At 43.4% G+C, this 18,135-nt stretch overlaps 1 pseudogene; it reads right to left on the reverse strand.

Moving 5' to 3' along the window:
- The window catches only part of LOC141950265 (ras-GEF domain-containing family member 1B-like), a 107,094-nt pseudogene that overhangs the window by 20,169 nt on the left and 68,790 nt on the right, over positions 1-18,135 (reverse strand).

Below are 18,135 nucleotides of genomic sequence, written 5' to 3' on the forward strand. Positions count from 1 at the left end.
CCAGAAAAGGTGGGTTGAAACACCAATACCAGTATTAACCGCTGAAGAAGCAGGAGTTTAACTCCCAAAATTTCAATATTTACATAGAAGGAAAATGTATTTTTTCAAGATATTTCTGTTTACTTTTCTGGTGACTGGTAGCTGAGCTGATAAGCTTCAAATCAACATATTCATACTATCCAGTGTTTCTGCAAGACATAAGAATCAGAAGTTATAAAAAATGGGGGTGAGAAGCATATTTAATGGCATCAGATGACTCGAGGAAATTAAGCTTTAGAAAAATCACCAAGCCTGGGAATACTGAGAATAGAGCTGTTAACTCTATGCAGCTTCCGTTGTGGATTAACTTCCCTTGCGTGGTTGAACAATCTGTCTACTGATAAAACAACCTCCCCCCTGCCCCCAGGCTCTGGGTTTATACTGATCCCATGCAGCATTGCTTGTGCTATGTGCCCCAGCCAAATACTCATCATTTCCAAGAGATAAACCAGAAAACACTTCCCTCGGTTTACCCAGTAATCTTTACTTGTCAGATCATGCAAGCAGGGTCTGTACAACAGTTAAGTGATGCTGGATGTTAAGCATAAAGAGAGAACACACTTGTTTCAGCAAGTAACTGGACAGTTCTCCATCAGAGCAATGTGAAACAATTGCCTAAACTGGTTGCTCTCTGCCTCCTGTAACTCCAAAGAATCATCAAAGAAGAGTAATTAAGAGCAAATAGCCAATACCCATTCTTTTTTCATTCTAATACTCGTTGCTGTGCAAATAAATCAAGCCTTACCCTGTGGTTTGTAGCACTTCCCTGCATAAAACAGAAAGACATGAGGTTTCCTTTAAGACCTATGTTTATTCATTTTGAACTTGAACTAGGATCGTATTAAAAATAGATTACAAATCATTTAAGAGCTATTAATGTTTGCCAAAACTAAGCTGTGGTTTTACATAACAGCAAAGTCAGACTAAATGAAAAGTAGCATTTCACTGCGGAGAAGTCCTGTTACACAAAAAGCACACAACGTATCTGGCGCTTCAAAAAGTACCCAGCAGAATCCCACACACAAAGAGCACTCGATACAAACAGATGGAAAGGAAGGATTTAGAGTTTGAAGTTAATTCTCTGAAATTCAGAAATAAGCATTGGTCTGGCAATATTAGCACATTTAAACCTCTGCACAGGACTGCTGAAATCACTGAGACACCTGCACAGGGGCAATTATTTGCAGAACCAGATACCAAAACCCTTGAGCACTTTGAATTTTCAAAAAACTGCTTCAAATTCAATTTACACTGTAAACATTTAGATTAGAGGGATCAGTCCAGCAGATTGCTTAAACCTCGCCTTAGCTTCAAGTTGGAAATTAAGAGCGTACTTCAGTGATTTGGCAGAGGATGCAAGCAGTCTTCAATGTTTCGATGGAGGGCTACGACAGGGCAATGGTTCTGTGTGGAGATGAAGGGATGTACAAGCACTCAGGGCACTCGACTGGTAAGCAGACAGCACTTCCTGTAATAGATTTTTTGTAACGAGACTTTGATTTTAGCTGTTTACAGCTTTGTCAGAATTCAAGCAATCAGAGCTGAAAGTGTTGATGGCAGGTGTCTGCTTCAGGCTAGGGCAAAATTCAGATAAAATTATTTATACTCTTCTGAAAAGGGGGTGGACAAAAACCTACTGTTATTGCTCATGTTCCTGCGTTGACTACATCTTTTTAATTTGTTACTGTCACCTATTGAAGGAAAACATTCTGTGACAAAGCCCTGGACAGGGGCTTGAAAATTGAAAGAATATGCTCCCTGTAATTTACCTTTAATGCCCCAATTCAGACAAGCTCTTAATTTCTGAAAGCTGTTTGCCTTACAAGCACATGTGAGAATTAGCAAAATTCTCACAGACCTTCTCATGACTGCCAGCCTCGGGCAGGAGCTGAGCTGGACTTGCACCGAAGTGACGCCCCTCTGCGCAGCGGGCTCCAGAGCTGAGAAGATGGAGAGAGTCTTCTATATTCTCAGGGCCCTCCGTGTTAACACCAAGACAGTGGGAAAAGGAGGGAAAAATTGACGAAACTGTGGAAGGATCAAATACTATACGTTGGGGAGAAACAAGGTGGGATAAGGAAATTGTGTATTGTGATAATATATAGTTAAGGAGGAACCTCACAGAAGAAATTAAAACTGTAGGTGACATCTCTCACACGGAGGTATCTCCGCTGGAGCTCAAGACCCCTTGCCAAGGAGGTAAGCACTGCCCAGATGAGCAAAGCAAAGCACAGAAGTATCAAATTCTGTGTCATCTGGCAGGCCAGCAAGAGGAACATGCAACTTCTGAATCCCCGCCCATACACCAGTGCTTCAGAGACAGAGAACGCTGACAGGAGGACGGACTCCATTGAGTCATTCCACACACCTGAGCTCCACAGGGCATCGTTTACGTGGGTGACAACCAATGTGTAAAAATAGACACTGAATCTTTAAAGCCACTGACATCGGAGAACGACAAGGCCAAGCGCTGGTGTGGGTGGGGAACAGAGGGGAAAGACAGCCATCCTGGAATAGTGTTATTTTCTCTCCCAAATGACAAAGCAAGCCAGTCTGAGCCATTGCTCACGTGTCCTGAGGCTGTCCTCTGTAAGCTGTCACACAGCCCTGCCTTCTCTCCTGTGAAGCCCCTGTGTGAGGCAAGCACATACCAATGGCTTAGCACAGGCTGGCCTAAGGAGGACACCAGCTTCAGTTTCTCTTTCATCTCATCTAACTGGGGATTATCTTGACCCTTCCCCAGGTCTGGCCAGCATGAGAGTGAAGTTGCATAAATCAAGCCAGATAAGGCTGAAGTTATGTTGGAAAAGCATCTTTAAGCTCTCAAGGACAAGCAGCAACTCTTTCATTTACGACAGTTTATAGGCTGCTGCTTACTTGAGAGTCTCACTGAACCCTTCAATGTCATTGTGGAACCACTAGCCATGATGAAACGTGTCAGCATTTGGCCTACCTTAAAAATGTATTTTTGTAAGGAGCAAATGGCTGTGTCCTTTTGAGTAAATATAACTCTGCCAGTACTATTGGGGCACTTTACAAGTTCAAAACCATCAAAAGAAGTGCAGCTCCATGCGTGATGTTTCACTGGCTCCTGACGTCCCTTACAAGCTGGGAGATACAGTAAAGCTGAACCCAACTCAGTATGGCTTAATCCTGACTTTTATCTCTAAGAGATGTTGTTGATTCATTGCAATCACTTGCATTATTGATGGCCTCTGTTTAACTGTCCCCAAAGGAATAAACTGTCCAGAGCACAATAATTAAGTTTCCTGTTTATTTACATAAAACTTCCCCAAAGTATTCAAACTAATAAATCTTTACAGCTACCTGCAAATTTGAAAAATATTCCACATTGTCTTAAAGACAAAGATGAGGCATTTTCAAAGGCAGATGATGTAGCACATGAGCAGCCAGCCCCAAGAACAGAGCTGAACCCTGATTCCCAAGCCCTCTGTGCCCTGGGAGGTCAGAGCGCTGGCGATGGGAAGTAGCCTCACTGCAAACCAGACTGTCCAGAAGAAATAACAGCCCTGCACAATTACTGGCTTTAACTACGGGTAAAAGCTCTCATTTGGGACCTCGACTGATGATGTGCATGTGACGTACAACTACAGGAGAACTGATGAACGTGATCTGGCTTCTGCAGCTGGTGGGGAACTGCAAATGCTTTAGACTGTGTCGGGGCCCCGTGCCTTAAGCTCTAACAGCCCTGAACTCCTCCTTTAGTAGCACCATTCCAGAGCTGGCTGTCGGGGTCTTTATTTCTGTTTAGTTATTGATTTACAGTTGCTATTGCTGGAGGCTTCTTCCTCACCCCCTCAAGACAAGGAAACATTTACAACTTCTCCTGCAGCCCTGTTCTCCTTTCAGCCTGCCATCCTCTCAAAGCTCCCTGCCAGCCTGCAGCAATCCCCCTGGGAATGGCAGCTGATGTCCTTACTGACAGCCGCCCTGTACTCTGCCATCTGCCAGCACTTGATGGCAGTTGAATAAGCATTAAGACATTAACAGTCTGGCACAGGTTTAAGGTTTAATAATTAATAATTTAATAATTAATAAAGTTAATAATGTTCTGTGGACTCACTACACCCACACAGGCAGCCAAAAAAACCCTTGTGCACTGAATTTTGCCATGCCTGGGGCTGAGCAAGACTGCAGCGACAGATTAGCTGTGGGGGTGAATGCCACCTTTTGCTGTTCCAGACAACAAGGCCTGAGCTCTGGCCAGTGAGGCTTTGAAGGTCTTTCGCTGTACTGCAATTGTATATTGGGATCTGGGCTATCAGAAACAGACTCACTGGTTTGGGGAAATAACAGGAAAGAGTAGACAGAAACATGCAACAAACATGCAAAAAAAATGCAACAAACAAAACAAAGCTCCAAATGAAAACAAACAAACCACCTCCTCCCAGAGCCAAACCCAACCCTTCTTCTGAATTTTCTAATGTTCATAAACCCTCCCTGAACTGCTGAACCGGAATTCGAGAGCTCTGAACTGCCTTTGGAGCGCAGAGTCTTGTACCACAAGTATCACGAGGGCACAACAGTCCCCATTTGAATGGATTATTAAAATGAGAAAATGATCCTACTATGTTTGCTTAAAGTTTATACTAGTCCTTGGTTTATTTCTCTTGTGTGTATGCCTAGCATGTAGCCAGTCTGGCGCTCTGGTGTAACGGATGATCCATTAGCTTGACAGACATTCCCTTCTGTCACTTCTAACCATACCAACCCCGTCAGGCGATGTCATGGAGGAAATTCATCCTTTTAACCTGCAGCAGTGATGGCTCTTAGACAAACCTCAAAGCACTGGTTATAGTAAGAAGCTTCTGTACCAGATGACTTGCAGGAAACTTGGTACACCTCCCAGATGTTTAATAAACTTGGCAGTGATCTCTCAAAATCTTTGGCTAGAGTTCAGACATCTCTACCCACAACCAGTACACAAAGGATTAAAAGACTTCAAAACCAACAAATGTTGTTTTGCAGTATGGATAGAGTATGCACACACATTTCTCTATGCTTGCTATTTTGTGAAGGGATCTGGCATTCTTTCCACTGTTATGTGGTGCAAAATAGGCTTATAGGTCAACAGAAAAGGCAAGGGAAATGAAAAGATGTCCTGAAAATGAAGAAAATAATGCCTTTATTACTTTTAAGGTGTTAGTTCAGTTGCAGGTCAGTGAAGAAAAAGGAAGATTTGTTATGAATGAAAGCAGTTTGACAGTCTACGTGAAAGGAATCTGGTGTGCGACCTCTCTCAAGTTCCAGGGAATGATCCACATTTTCAAAACTGTCACCACAGCACCCAGCAGCTGCATGAGGAATAGCCTTCCTATGCAAGTATGTGTGAGATGTTGAAAATCTCTCCCAAAAGATGTTGAAATCACCCCAAAAAATGCATGTTCATGAACCAACAATCTCAAACGTAGTTCAGACTGAAAATTTTATTTATATATTTTTTAAAAGATTAAATTTCAAATTCAAAATTTTGTATTATTTAAAACCTTATTTAATAAATTAACCAATGTGTGAAAACAAAGGATGGCTTGAATAAAACCCCCCAATTTTTGAAATTCAGAAATAACTAAGTAGAAAATCTCAAAGCTTTTTCAATTCTCCCCCTGTGAGAAGGTTATCAGATTGTTTTTTCAAAAACTACCCTTTTTCCTGATGGTTTTCAGTTTTGAAAATTTGTCTGGTCATGAGGGGAAAAAAGCGTCCCTGGGAAATTTCATACTCTCTCCACTTAGTTGAAAGGTCGCCTGTGTGTCCCCAGCTGCCCCTTCCAGCTTCCAGTGCAGAGGATTACAAAGGTCTGCAGAATAAAACCTGCCTGGAGCCCTCGACTCCACACACACACACACATATAATGGAGCAGCTACTACACCCAAAGCAAGAAAACCAGCTGGTGCTCATCCTTCACCCCTTTTTTAGCATGGTGTATGTCTCCCAAAAGTCCTGGAACAACAGTTCCTGAGCTCATAGACCGCCACAGGTACTGTCCTCCTGGCAGGACATGCAAGGCAGAAAACAACCCAAAACCTTCTCCAGCTGCAGGGTAGAAGCCCTGGCTGTGTATCTCTCTATTGGGATGGGCATCTCTTTGCAGAAATATGCTAAGGCTTTTCTTTCCTGAAAAAATAGTGGTGGGATAGAGGATAGGAACGGTTACTACTGATGTTTTTTCTGCTGTTACTCTCTGTCACTGCAAAGACTTGCCATCGAGTCAATGCTTCTGATGGGCAGAAAGCGAACACACAAAAGTCTCAAGGGAAACAAGGCAGGTTTAGCAGCTTGTCCTGTCACCGTGTGACTCTCCAGTGTTTCATTCTATTAAGCAAGTAACAGACATTTGAAAACTGTTTAAATGTTACTTCAAAACAGCCATTCCTGAAATGGAATAAATAGTGAACGCCTCAATTCTTGTCTAAATATGGTTTAGCAGGCAGAGTTTTACACCCATGATAGGCTGAAACTCTTGTCTGCTGTGCCAGTTCACCAGCTCTCAATGGCAGTTGGCTTCTTCACCTTCTTACAACACATGGAAAGGAAAGGCACTCTGCCAGAAACCAAGGTTCAGATTCTGCAAACCCTTATGCACATGCTCAACATTAAGAGGAGCTGACCCGAGAGAGAGAGAGTCTCATTAAACATTCACACAGTACTTCAGACAGAGCACATGAGTGCAGGTATGTAGGAGACAGGCTGAGAGGAAGGATGTTTACACTAAAGAGTGCAATTTCCTCCTCAGATTTACAGCAGTGTTTAAATATGATTGTTTTATTGTCATCAGTACTACTTTGTGAGAGCATCACCTCAGCCAAGTAAGATATTCCTCATCACCTCTAACACTGGGATGAACACCACAACAGGCAATTAGGAGAAATTAATCAGAAGACTAATTTAAAAAAAGAAAAAAAAAGAGGCTTTGAGTCTAGTTTGGGGTTTTTTTACATAAACTCCTGCCTCTTTCTTGTGTCTAAACAATGATACAGCCACAGTGTCAGAATTCAGAAACACAACAGTAGTAAAATGCAGAAGTGATTATGAACGTATCTGAAAACAAGTCTCTGGAAATCAGCAGTGCCACAGTTTCAGCCTTCTGGGTTACTGGAGTAACACTGTGCTCATTTTTCATATTGCAACAAAAGCCAGAATTGTCCTGCCATTTTTCAGCAATTCAGTTCAATTGGCCAGCTCCAAATATTTTATCAGAAATGTTATGGCATGAAGATATTTTCTTCCTTGCATTGAAAGAAATTTTTATAAAGCAAAAAATCTGTTTTCTTTGTTTGGTTTTACCTAAGTTTCATGGCCATGGGAAGAAGCATGCATATATGACCCAAATGTATTTTTAAGGCTCAAAAAGCCATGTAAAAATAACCCTGTTTTTACCTCAAGGTATTTCAGCTCATCTGTCAATTGTCTGGGAGAAAGCAAAGGCAGAGGGGGAGGTTCTAGGTATTATCCATGGCACCCTCACACCTCTCACAACCTCTGTAGTAGGCCTCGGTTTGGACATGGGAAAGCACAGGCAGCAAAACACATCTACTCTGGTTTGGTCTGGAACATGTAGGAAAAAGATTGAGTGATTTCTTTAAAAGTGATTTCTATTTCATATTTTGAAGTAAATAAAATATTTTCACAAAATTATTTCCATTTGCTTCCAGCTGGAGAATTTCAATACAACATTGATTTTTACCCATGAGTCAAACAGTCAACTATATCCCAGCATAGATCTCTATTTCTGAAGAATAAACATGAATTATCGTCTTGATCAAGAGCCTGGCCTATCCCTTCCTTTTTCCAGCACAGGGGAGAATGTACCTAAGTTCAGATTAAGAAATACATACAGACTGCTGAGGATAATCTGGGTAAGAGAGTACCTCCTCCTGCAAATTTAACAAGCATTCTTTGAGGACAGGATTAATTTTAAGTAGGCTTAGACGCAATTCGTAATGCCAAATGAGCAGGTGGCATTCCACATGGTCATGCACAATTCTGACTCTCTTGGCAAACACAAATGTTTGATGTGATCAAAGCCAAAAGGGTTTTTGCTTTTGCGTAAGAGTCAACACTGGCTCCCAATTCCAAGGTCTCCTTCCCTTTCCTCCCCTCTCTGTGTCTGGCCAAGGACATATGGGCCTTGTTTCATGCCACTTGCTCACACAGATCAGAGGTTATCCTGACAAGTATTCTGACTAGGGCAGCACAAAGCTCTAAGAAGGTTCCCACCTCTTAAGAAATTCCCTCAAATGCTATGCTTTGGAGAAGGGAAAGAGGGGGCACATTTGGATAAACAAAGGTGGACTGGCTAAAAAAGAAGTCCAACCACAAAAGCAATAACAAAACTCCGTGCTGCAGAAGGTAATTAAGGGGGATTGTGGTTCCTAAGAGGAAATCAGAGGTTGTTATGTGCAGTTTTCACTAAACCATTTTGTTGCAGTTTAAGATCTGTGCAGCCGTGCTGTAATCAAACAGGAAGAACAGCAGCAAGGAACAGTGTGACATCGATGTGCAGGAAAGCCTGCTAAAGGTGTCTTGGTTGTCCACACAGAGAAACCCCAAGCCTGTACCAAGCATCTTCAAAAGCAAAGGCAATAGGTGATTGCATGCTGCTTTCCTGGAGCATATGACAGATTAGTGGACTCTAGTTTCATAAACGTCACGGGCCTTGTCCAGCCTGCAGAGGGTATAAATCAGAACGGCAGAAAACCACAACTGAATAGGTGTCAGGAAACAGCCAAAGGAAAAGATGTTTCATGAAACCTTGGAGATAATGTTGCCAATGGGCATTGATGGCTCCAATGAACTAGAGAGCAAAGAGCAAAGTTATTCTCTGGGTTCTGTCACCGATGATTTCTGTAGCTGTACGTGCATCACTTCCCTTCTATGCCCCTGTTTCTCTTTTTCTGTTTCCTACAGGATGAGACCTTCAGTGCAAAACTGGGTCATTTCCATGGAGCTGTCAGACAGTCCACAGCTCCAGAGTAAGAGCATCACCATGCACACAGAGTTTGGTGTGCTTTCAAAAAGAAGAATGAGAAATGAAAAGCACTTCCTAAACCAGTTTCTAACAATTAGGAGAATGTTTACGAGCATCCTTTACAACTGCAACCACCAGATTTCACGGAATCAAGAGCAGCTGCAGAGCACCAGTAGGACGCTGCCTCTTGAAATAAAAACAGTGCTAGCAAAGCAGGGTGGTGGTTATATCATCAGTGAATGACACCCCAATGGTTTTAATTATTTAACTTGATTAGAGAAGGAACTTACTCTGGATTCTGGTATTCTACAATGCCGTGGATTTTGAGGTGAAAACCACGGAACTCATATTTCAGTAAACATCATGGAGAAGAATATAGCATGACCATAACAAAATGAACCTACTGGCTTGAGCCCTATGGGATTTCCTTCCAGAAGTGTTTACCAATAGACCTGCCCTGCACTCTGCAGAATAGATTCTGCTTTCATTTACCTGCACACAACCTCTGCTACAACACTTACAGCTTTCCCATCGTGAGTCTTGAAGGCATGCAGGTGATGCACATAAAGGTGAACAGCACTTGTCCTTCTGTATTGCTGCATGACACAATATGGGCCCATTTGGACTGAGGTATCAGTCGTTGAAGGGTGAACTCCTGGTGACACTCATTTTTAGAGGCCATTTCAAAGAAGTCAGAGGTGTGAAGATTTCCAATAACCTGGAAGGTAGGATCAGTAGTAAGATGTAAAGAAATTCAACTGGTGTTAAAATTGATATTATAACTGAGTCTTGGGGGTGAAATAATATTTCATTCTTCTTTCCCTTCCATAATTCTTCTAGCACTAGTATCACCCTGAGTGGAAGAGAAACTGCAAACTTGAAAATCTTGACAAGCAGAAGAGCCTTTTGTTGTAGGAATAGTGGCCAGTGCTGCAACAAATCACCCATCTGCAGGGTTGATATAAAAATTACTTCAGAGAGCCAGTATGTGGACGATTTAATGTGGTTGCCAGAAAGCTCTTCATAAAAATTCATGACTCTAGCAGCTGGTCCTAGCTGCCATGAGACTCCTTGTGTGTTCTTCTATGGAAGGCAGAAAAAACAAACCCATACTCCACGTCTCATCTAAAGAGCTGTGCCTGGTTTTAACTAAATTGAACATGGAAAGGCTCCCATCATCACCCGTTACAGAGATGGCTTTTCCATCACCTGTGGCTCAGGAGCATCACTCCAATCTGCTCTACTCTCCGTAGGATCAGGCAGCAATGGGCTCTAAACATTATGATCAGACCCAGCAGAAGCAACCCAGAAAGCTTTAGGGGTTTTGCTTCAGCCAAAGGAACAAAACCCTCAAAGGGGCACTGCTACTCATATTGATGTCTTTAAAATGATTCAAAATTTTTACTCAACAGTAATCACAAATCTTTACTGGGGGATATAAAAATCATGTCATATCATGGTATGCAAACAGTTCCTTTCTGGTCAAGGCCTTACAAACATTTCTTTTTATACCCCCCTGAAGTTATCCGATTGTCTGCTTTAAAGAGGAGATAAAAACACCCAGGTGAAGCAGAGGGACATAACTTCCCAGATTGCCCTACTCAAACAATGAGAAATAGGTGATAAAGTTTAATTAAAATTTAATCCAGCACATTAACCAGCCCAACTCTCCAAACACTCTAGAGATTACAACTCACTGTTAACACAGTCAGAAACTAATAATCCACAGGGGGAATGAAGCCCACGGCTCCCACACCCTTCTCCTCCAGGGGTGGTTGGTTTGGTCCTGGCAGCAGCAGTCACTGAGGGTCCCAGTTGCTTCTTCAGAAACACCCTGCTCAAGAGATCATTGCTCAGGTAAGACACTCTCCTAGCTGGAGCTCTCAGAACTGGGTATCTGTATCAGGAAAACACCTTCCCGTGACTCATTTAAGCACTTTTAAGCTCTGGTCTCCTAACGCCAAGGCTGACTTGCTAATGACAAGGTCATCTTCCCTTGGGGTCACAGACCACAAAGTGCTGAACAGGAGAGCCTAGCTCAAGACAAGAAGCATTGGTTTCTACATCACCACCTGATAACGGGTAACTTAGTGCTCACAGAAGGCAGGCCAAATGCCTGGGAGTTTTCCTTCTGCCTCATTTCCAAATCTGGCTTGCATCCAGTATGTGAGTTTACAACCCTGCCTTGGATAATGTGCTACCCTTCCCCACCCCTTAACCACTGTGGGTTATCAATGTACATCTTTGGAAGAGCTACCAGTGCATTTCTGAAAATCACTTTCCGGCCACTTCATTGTTTCATTGGAAAGTACAACTGAAGCAGAAAGAAAAATGATGCAACACCACACGACAACTCTTCATTTTCAGTTCAGTAGCTGGCAGGCCAAAAAAGTTGCTGAGAGCAGTAGGGCTTTCCTAGCTGAGAACTGGCTCCTGCCTGGAAGCTGTGTTGCTGAGTACAGAAGGTCTGGAAGCCCAGAATAGTTTTGTTTTGCCGTCCCAAACTGCCTTTTCCTCTGTGGTTCTTGTGTGCCGCTTTAATAGGAGAGATCTGTAACCCATGGAGAACAATTGACTCCTGTTCATGCCAGCATTAAAGTTCAAGAGGACACTTTCAGGGAAGGCTTGCTATAATTACAAGATCACTTTCTTCCCCTCTGGTTTGTGGCATTGCTGTAACAATGACTATTACTTTTAATACAGAGATACTGAACAGTAAATGTGTAAATTTTCCATCTCTCAAAGTGCTTTCAACAGACGAAAAGTACTAATTTGAAGAATTTACCATGCTGGGATTTAGAAAACAACACAGGAGAAGAAATCATCCTTTTAATTGATATTTCACCACTTGTTAAGTCCAGAATAGCTATACTGATGAGAGATTCAGCATAATATTAATGATTATTATTTTACTGATGTCAGTGTTTCTGATTTTTAGGACCTTCGTGGTCATTCAGCTTCTGTTTCAGAAACAAGAAAAATCTTCAGAAAAAAATTCTGCAGAAAATATACACAACTACATGTGGTGGACTTCATATGGAGTTATTTTCATTGAAACACAATAGCCTATTCAAAAGCAATTTTTTTAAAATACTCTGCTGGCTAGGATTTTTCAAAGCTTTCTTTAACTGACTGTACTTATAAACATTTTCATTTCCAGGGGTTTTTTTTGGAGAAAATGGTAATAAGGACAATGAAATTTCAAGTTACACAGATGTTCTGAGTTTAAAAATCGTGCAGCACATGAACAAATAATGCTATTCAAATTGTTCAAGAATAATAGAAGCAACTTCCAAACCTGCAATATTTTCCTCTGTGGTACTTTCAGTAACTCTAAATGGAGCTAACTGGTTTTCTGTGATACACGCAACTAGGCAGAGAGAGGTGCAGGGGCTTGTGAAATGCAACATTCTTTGGGGTGTATTTTTCATTAATATACACTAACAACGTAAAAGTTGGCCTCTACTCCACCAAGTATCAGCAAAGTGAATTAAGTAGCATTTTTCTGAGAAAGCTCCACAATGAAACCAAAGTCCCAAACCCCTTCTGCCTCATGCCTTACAAAGTCATTGCTGCCTTTGCAAAGCAGACAGACAAACCGCTCCTTAAGCACAAAAAAGTGTGGATGAGATTCTGAAGCTGTTTTGCTGATTAGGGATATCAATTAAACTCAGACACCAGAGTGAAAAGAGCAGGCGTATTTTACTAGAAATAACTAAATAATGTAACAGAATAATACAGAAAACATACAGTAAGAAAAGACAGAACAGTGCACTTAAACAAATAGGAAAATACAGGGTAATGCATCAAATCATTACTACCTGAGAGAGAGAACAGTGATTAAGAAAGATCCATCACCACTTGCACACTTTACCATCATCCAGATCCGCAGTCGCTGGGCAGCCCCGGTTACAGCGAGGATTTGGAGAACCTTTCCCTGCAAGTGGGAAATCCTACGCGGTGCGTCCACCCGTAGGTGAGGCTTCCAAAGTCGCTGTGAGCGGGCCCAGCCTTATATACCTAAAAATCAGTAAGCCAGAATAGCTGGCACCTTTGTTTTAAGCGGAAACATCTGGTTTTCATCTCACGTTAGGTTCCCCCCAGAGCCTGGCCAGGGCTTAAGGGAGAAGCTCAGGGAGTTTCCCTGCTTATCTAGTTAATTTATGAGCAAGGTCACAAGGTCAGACAACTGTTTCTGTGGCCTTGTTATCTTGCTCACACATAAAGAAAGATAAAGATACATTCAACATAGACATGTTTTATGATGTTTAAGCTACATCTTCTATGCATATTTCACTAATGACTACATACAGAGTTAGCAGTTTCAGTTCAGGGCCTGTTGCTCAGGCTTCAGTATTCCCACCTTTTACATCAGAACAGTTGGTTTGCTATAACTTAGTATAATACCTGTTAGCACAATGGTTATCAGTTATAAAATGTACAGGATTCATCTATAGGTCAGCTCTGGCCTGGGCTTATTGTCCAAGCCTTAGCACTTCAGAAGCTGCCACCAAAAGTTACATCTCCTTATAAATCTGTAGGGTACGGCGCAACAGAACGCTGAGTCATTCACAAAATCTATCTCTGATGTGCAGGAAGGGAACTCTCTGATTCCTGGCTAAAAGTGTTCCACGGAGCAGGAAAGGGGATTTCTCTGCTTCTAATGGGCTCATGCTCTCCAGCCACTTTCGGAGACCATGTGTAGCCCTGAAGAAGTAATGAGAGAGAAAAAGCAAGGAAAAGCCACAACAGGAAGGAGCTGAACCCTGACTAGAAGTGAGGTGTTTACAGTCTGTGGCAATCAGCTATTTCTCCCCAACTCAAAGGGTCTGTAATCTGCAGAACACCCTGGGGAAGGCTTCTGGCGAAGGGATTCTATGAAGTCTTCAGAGCAGTTACAGGGAGCTCCTAGAGAGATGGAGCTGAACTCCTGCTTCTGAGGGATGAGGATCTGTGTGGAAGACATGCTGGGTCTCCCTAACGCTGCAGCTCAATCTGCCCACATTTAAGCAGATTTCTTTCTCTCACTCTTTGTTGTGACATGTGGGTCCAATCAGTGTCCTGATCCCTTCTGGATATCACATACTTGCTTTGCTGGAGTTCTACCGTCCCACCACACACTTCCTTTGAAAGCCTGCCTCCCTCTCCATCGCTCACTTCCTGCAGTTTAATAGTTCCCAAACTCTGGCTGCGCTCTGGGCACAAAGGGAAAGTTTTATTCCTGCAACCCAGATCCAGACTGAACAGACAACACACTCTGTCACTGCGATGCTGCAACATCAGTTGGTTCCCAGGATGTGAGATACGGTGGGGCTTAACGGCTCCAAGTCCTGGCGTTAACGCTTTATATATCTTACACTCAGCTTCAGGCATGAATACTGTCCTTTAGCTACGGCTGGTTACTTCAGCAATGCCAAGGGCCAGTCTGGACGTGCAAGAAATGGAACAACACCTGGAGATGAACCTGCTGCTGTAGGAGTCACGCCCAGAGCTGTAAGCTCTGAGGGGTTCTGCTCTGCTCAGTCTCAACACCTTTGAGCCCTGCTTAGGGGTGGACATGGAAAGCTGCTCTGTTAGTGACAGGGCACATATGTCAGCACCCAGGTGAACTGTGCTTTGTCCCAAAGTACCAGCTCAGTTTCTCTCCAGCCTTCACTCCGTGATTGCCTCCCAATAACCCCGGCAAGTCCCGTGCCAGCTGCCTGCGCCACAAGTGACTGCCGCTGCTATTCACAGCAGAAGGAGGAACTGGTGAACCAGCACACTGGTTACAAAAGACACTTACTCATAGAAAAATTTGCTAGACAGCACAAAGGCAACTTCCAAAATTTTACCGGGCAAAGAACACCCTCCCCCCCCGCACGCAATTACCTCATTTCCCCCTGTGAGCTTAAAGCTGTATCTGCCAACATACGGGCTGGATACAGATCGTCACAGGTAGGCTTAAAGTGCTTCACCAGCTAGGAACACCTTCAACTAACATATGGGCTTCAAAGAAAATTCAGCATCTTGCAGACCTCACTCTTGTAGCTCTGTCCAGTCAGACACTATAGGGAAACCCATCTGTGCCAACTCCCAGGTTCCCTTTGTTCTGTACTATCGTTGTGACAGTAACTACCACAGTGCAGACTAGAGCTCCTGTTTTGAAGTTCATGTAGGCTCCATCTATCCACAGGACTCTTGAAATGTAGTAAGGCATCCAGAAAGTTAAAGAGTGAATTTGGGAATTAACTGCTTTGCATACATCCAAAACTCTCCAATGCTGTTTGGGACTGAAGAGCAACAACACATTCTCACACTCTTCACTCCTCACCTTATTTTGCAGAGTTCAACTACGACAGCTAACTGGATTTGTGCACATAAGTGTCTGAGGATGCTTCATAAACCTCTGCATGATGTGTGAGCTGATGGCAGCTGGATTATGGATCCCCACCTCCCAAGGAAGGGTTTCAAACTGGGAAAGCGCAACCTGATGAATGAAACTCGGACCTACAGCCTATCTGATCCTGTCAGATCCAGCTGGCTTACAGGCATGTAAATCCAGTGATCAAATGAAAAATAACCACTCTGCAAAGAGTATTCTTTAGTTCTCATTCCTCCTGTACTTAGTGGTTCCTAGGCTCTCTCCTAGCACATCTGCTGGGCAGGTAGTCTTTCTCATCTATGTATTTTTCACCCACATATTATTCCTGCCTTTGGAAGGAAAAGAGACAAGAGGTTTGATTCTCTTCCCTCCAAGCAGAGACCACTAAACATATTGTAAATAATGCAAAGTTTATCAGAAAATTAAATTTAATCAAATGTGAGTGGTCTAAACTCCCAAATAAACTAAGCTATATAACTCAAAAAATTACATTCTGCATCCTTACCACAGGGACGTTTTTATCTCTTTCCCATCACTTGCATGCTGACATTCATTGCATTACAACTATCATCAGAGAGCTTCTCTATCTATACAGTTCTTTGCTGTCCATATTTTCTTTCTTGAGTAGACCCAGGTCAGTCCAGCAATCAACAAGATCATCGGAATGAGTTCGCTCCAATAATTTCATGGGCAAAAGTCCTGGATGAGTCTCCTCACCAGGAAATCATTCTTCGTTTTGTGTCATCTGCTCTATATTGAACAACCACATAAGAGACAGTACTGAAAGACCTTTATCTCTGTAGGTCTTCTCACCAATTACAAATTGGGATGAAAGGTCACCTAGTCCAGCAGATCTTCAACTAGATCAGGTTGCTCAAAGCCCCGTCCAACCTGACCATGAACACTTCCAGGGATGGGGCATCTACCACCTCTGTGGGCAACCTGTGCCAGTGTTTCATCACCTTACTCATGGTGGTAAATGAACTGTAAGTCACAAGAAGAACCTCCCAAGAAAAGAACTGCTGGCAAACAGAGCCACTGTGGGCCTGTGCTCACATGTTACGGGCAGCAGGTGAACCTCCTCCTTACCTATCTTGCCTTCCTAGGTGCCTCTGTACTACAGGTATGAGGCTTTGGATGTGGAAGGCCAGTCAACAGATGATGTGGATGATGGTCCATCTACACCAGAGGTGTTGCCAAGGTCAGAAAGGCCTACCCCATGTATCAAGACCACCTCCACGAGGAAGAAAAGACGGCTTATAGTTGTAGGCGGCTCCCTTCTGAGGGAAACAGAGGGTCTGATATGCTGGACAGACCCTCCCCTTAGGGAAGTCTGCTGCCTCGCTGCAGCCCAGGTTAAGGACATCACTAGGAAACTTCTTAGACTGGTATGGCCCTCAGACTACCACCTATTATTGCTCTTCCATGTGGGTGGCAATGAAGCCGCAAAGAGTAGTTGAAGGGCAATCAGAAAAGACTTCAGGCCTTGAGATGGTTGGTAAGGGAATCTGGAGCACAATTCATTTTTTCCCCTCTATTCTTCCAGTTACAGGCAGTGATACAGGAAGAAACAGATGGACCTGGTCTATTAATACATGGCTCTGTGGCTGGTGCCATTGCCACAATTTTGGGTTTTTTGATAATGGGATGGTCTACATGGCACCAGGCCTGCTGGCAGCAAATGGGATTCACCTTTCTCAAAGGGGGAAGAGATTCTTTGCTCATGAGCTAGTGGGGCTCACTGACAGAGCTTTAAACTAGACTTGAAGTGGGAAGAGGATAATATCAGGCCTGTTCATGACAAGCTGTGGGATGACACACCAAGGTTAGAGGACCCTCAGCCTGTTGCTCTGAGATGTGCTGGGTACACTGGAGCACACCTGAAGTCTTACAGAGATGAGCCAGGGGCTCCTTAGGTAATAGGACCCAACAGGGAAACACTGGTGAAGTACCTCAAATGAATTAAGGTGTGTTCCTCTAAGAAGGTGACACGGCCAACAGCTCAGCTGAAGTGCCTCTACACCAACGCATGCAGCATGGGCAACAAATAGGAGGAGTTGGAAGACAGCATGCTGTTAGAATGCTACAACCTAGTTGCCATTACTGAAACCTGGTTGGACAAATCCCATGAATGAAGTGTGGCTATTGATGGCTACAGGTTGTCCAGAAGGGACAGGCAAGGAAGGAGGGGCAGAGGGGTTGCCCTCTATGTCAAGAAAGGGATAGATTGTGAAGAACTGTCTCTGAAGAATAGCCACAAGCAGGTTGAAAGATAACGGGTAAGAATTAGAGACCAAGGCAACAAAGGGAACCTTGTGGTTGGTGTTTACTACAGGCTGCCCAAGCAAGGGGAGCCTATTGACAAAGCATTCTTACTCCAGCTACAGGAGGCATTGCGCTTGCAGGCACTCATACTGCTGGGGGACTTGAACCACCCCAACATCTGGTGGAAAAGTAGCACAGCAAGCTGTAGGCAATCCAGGAGACTCCTAGGGTGCATTGAGGACAACTTCTTAAGCCAGGTAAGAGACAGCCCTACCAGAGGGGATGCAATACTGGACCTGACGGTCACCAATGCAGGTGAGCTAATCCATGACGTCAAGATTGGAGGTAGTCTGGGCTGCAGTGATCATGCACTGGTGGATTTCATAGTCCTGAGGGATATGGGTCAGATGAAGAGTAAGGTCAGGACCCTGAATTTTAGGAAATACAACTTCGAGTTGTTCAAGGAGTTAGTCTACAG

This window comes from Strix uralensis, chromosome 15 (assembly GCF_047716275.1).
Source record: "Strix uralensis isolate ZFMK-TIS-50842 chromosome 15, bStrUra1, whole genome shotgun sequence".
NCBI classification, from domain to species: domain Eukaryota; kingdom Metazoa; phylum Chordata; class Aves; order Strigiformes; family Strigidae; genus Strix; species Strix uralensis.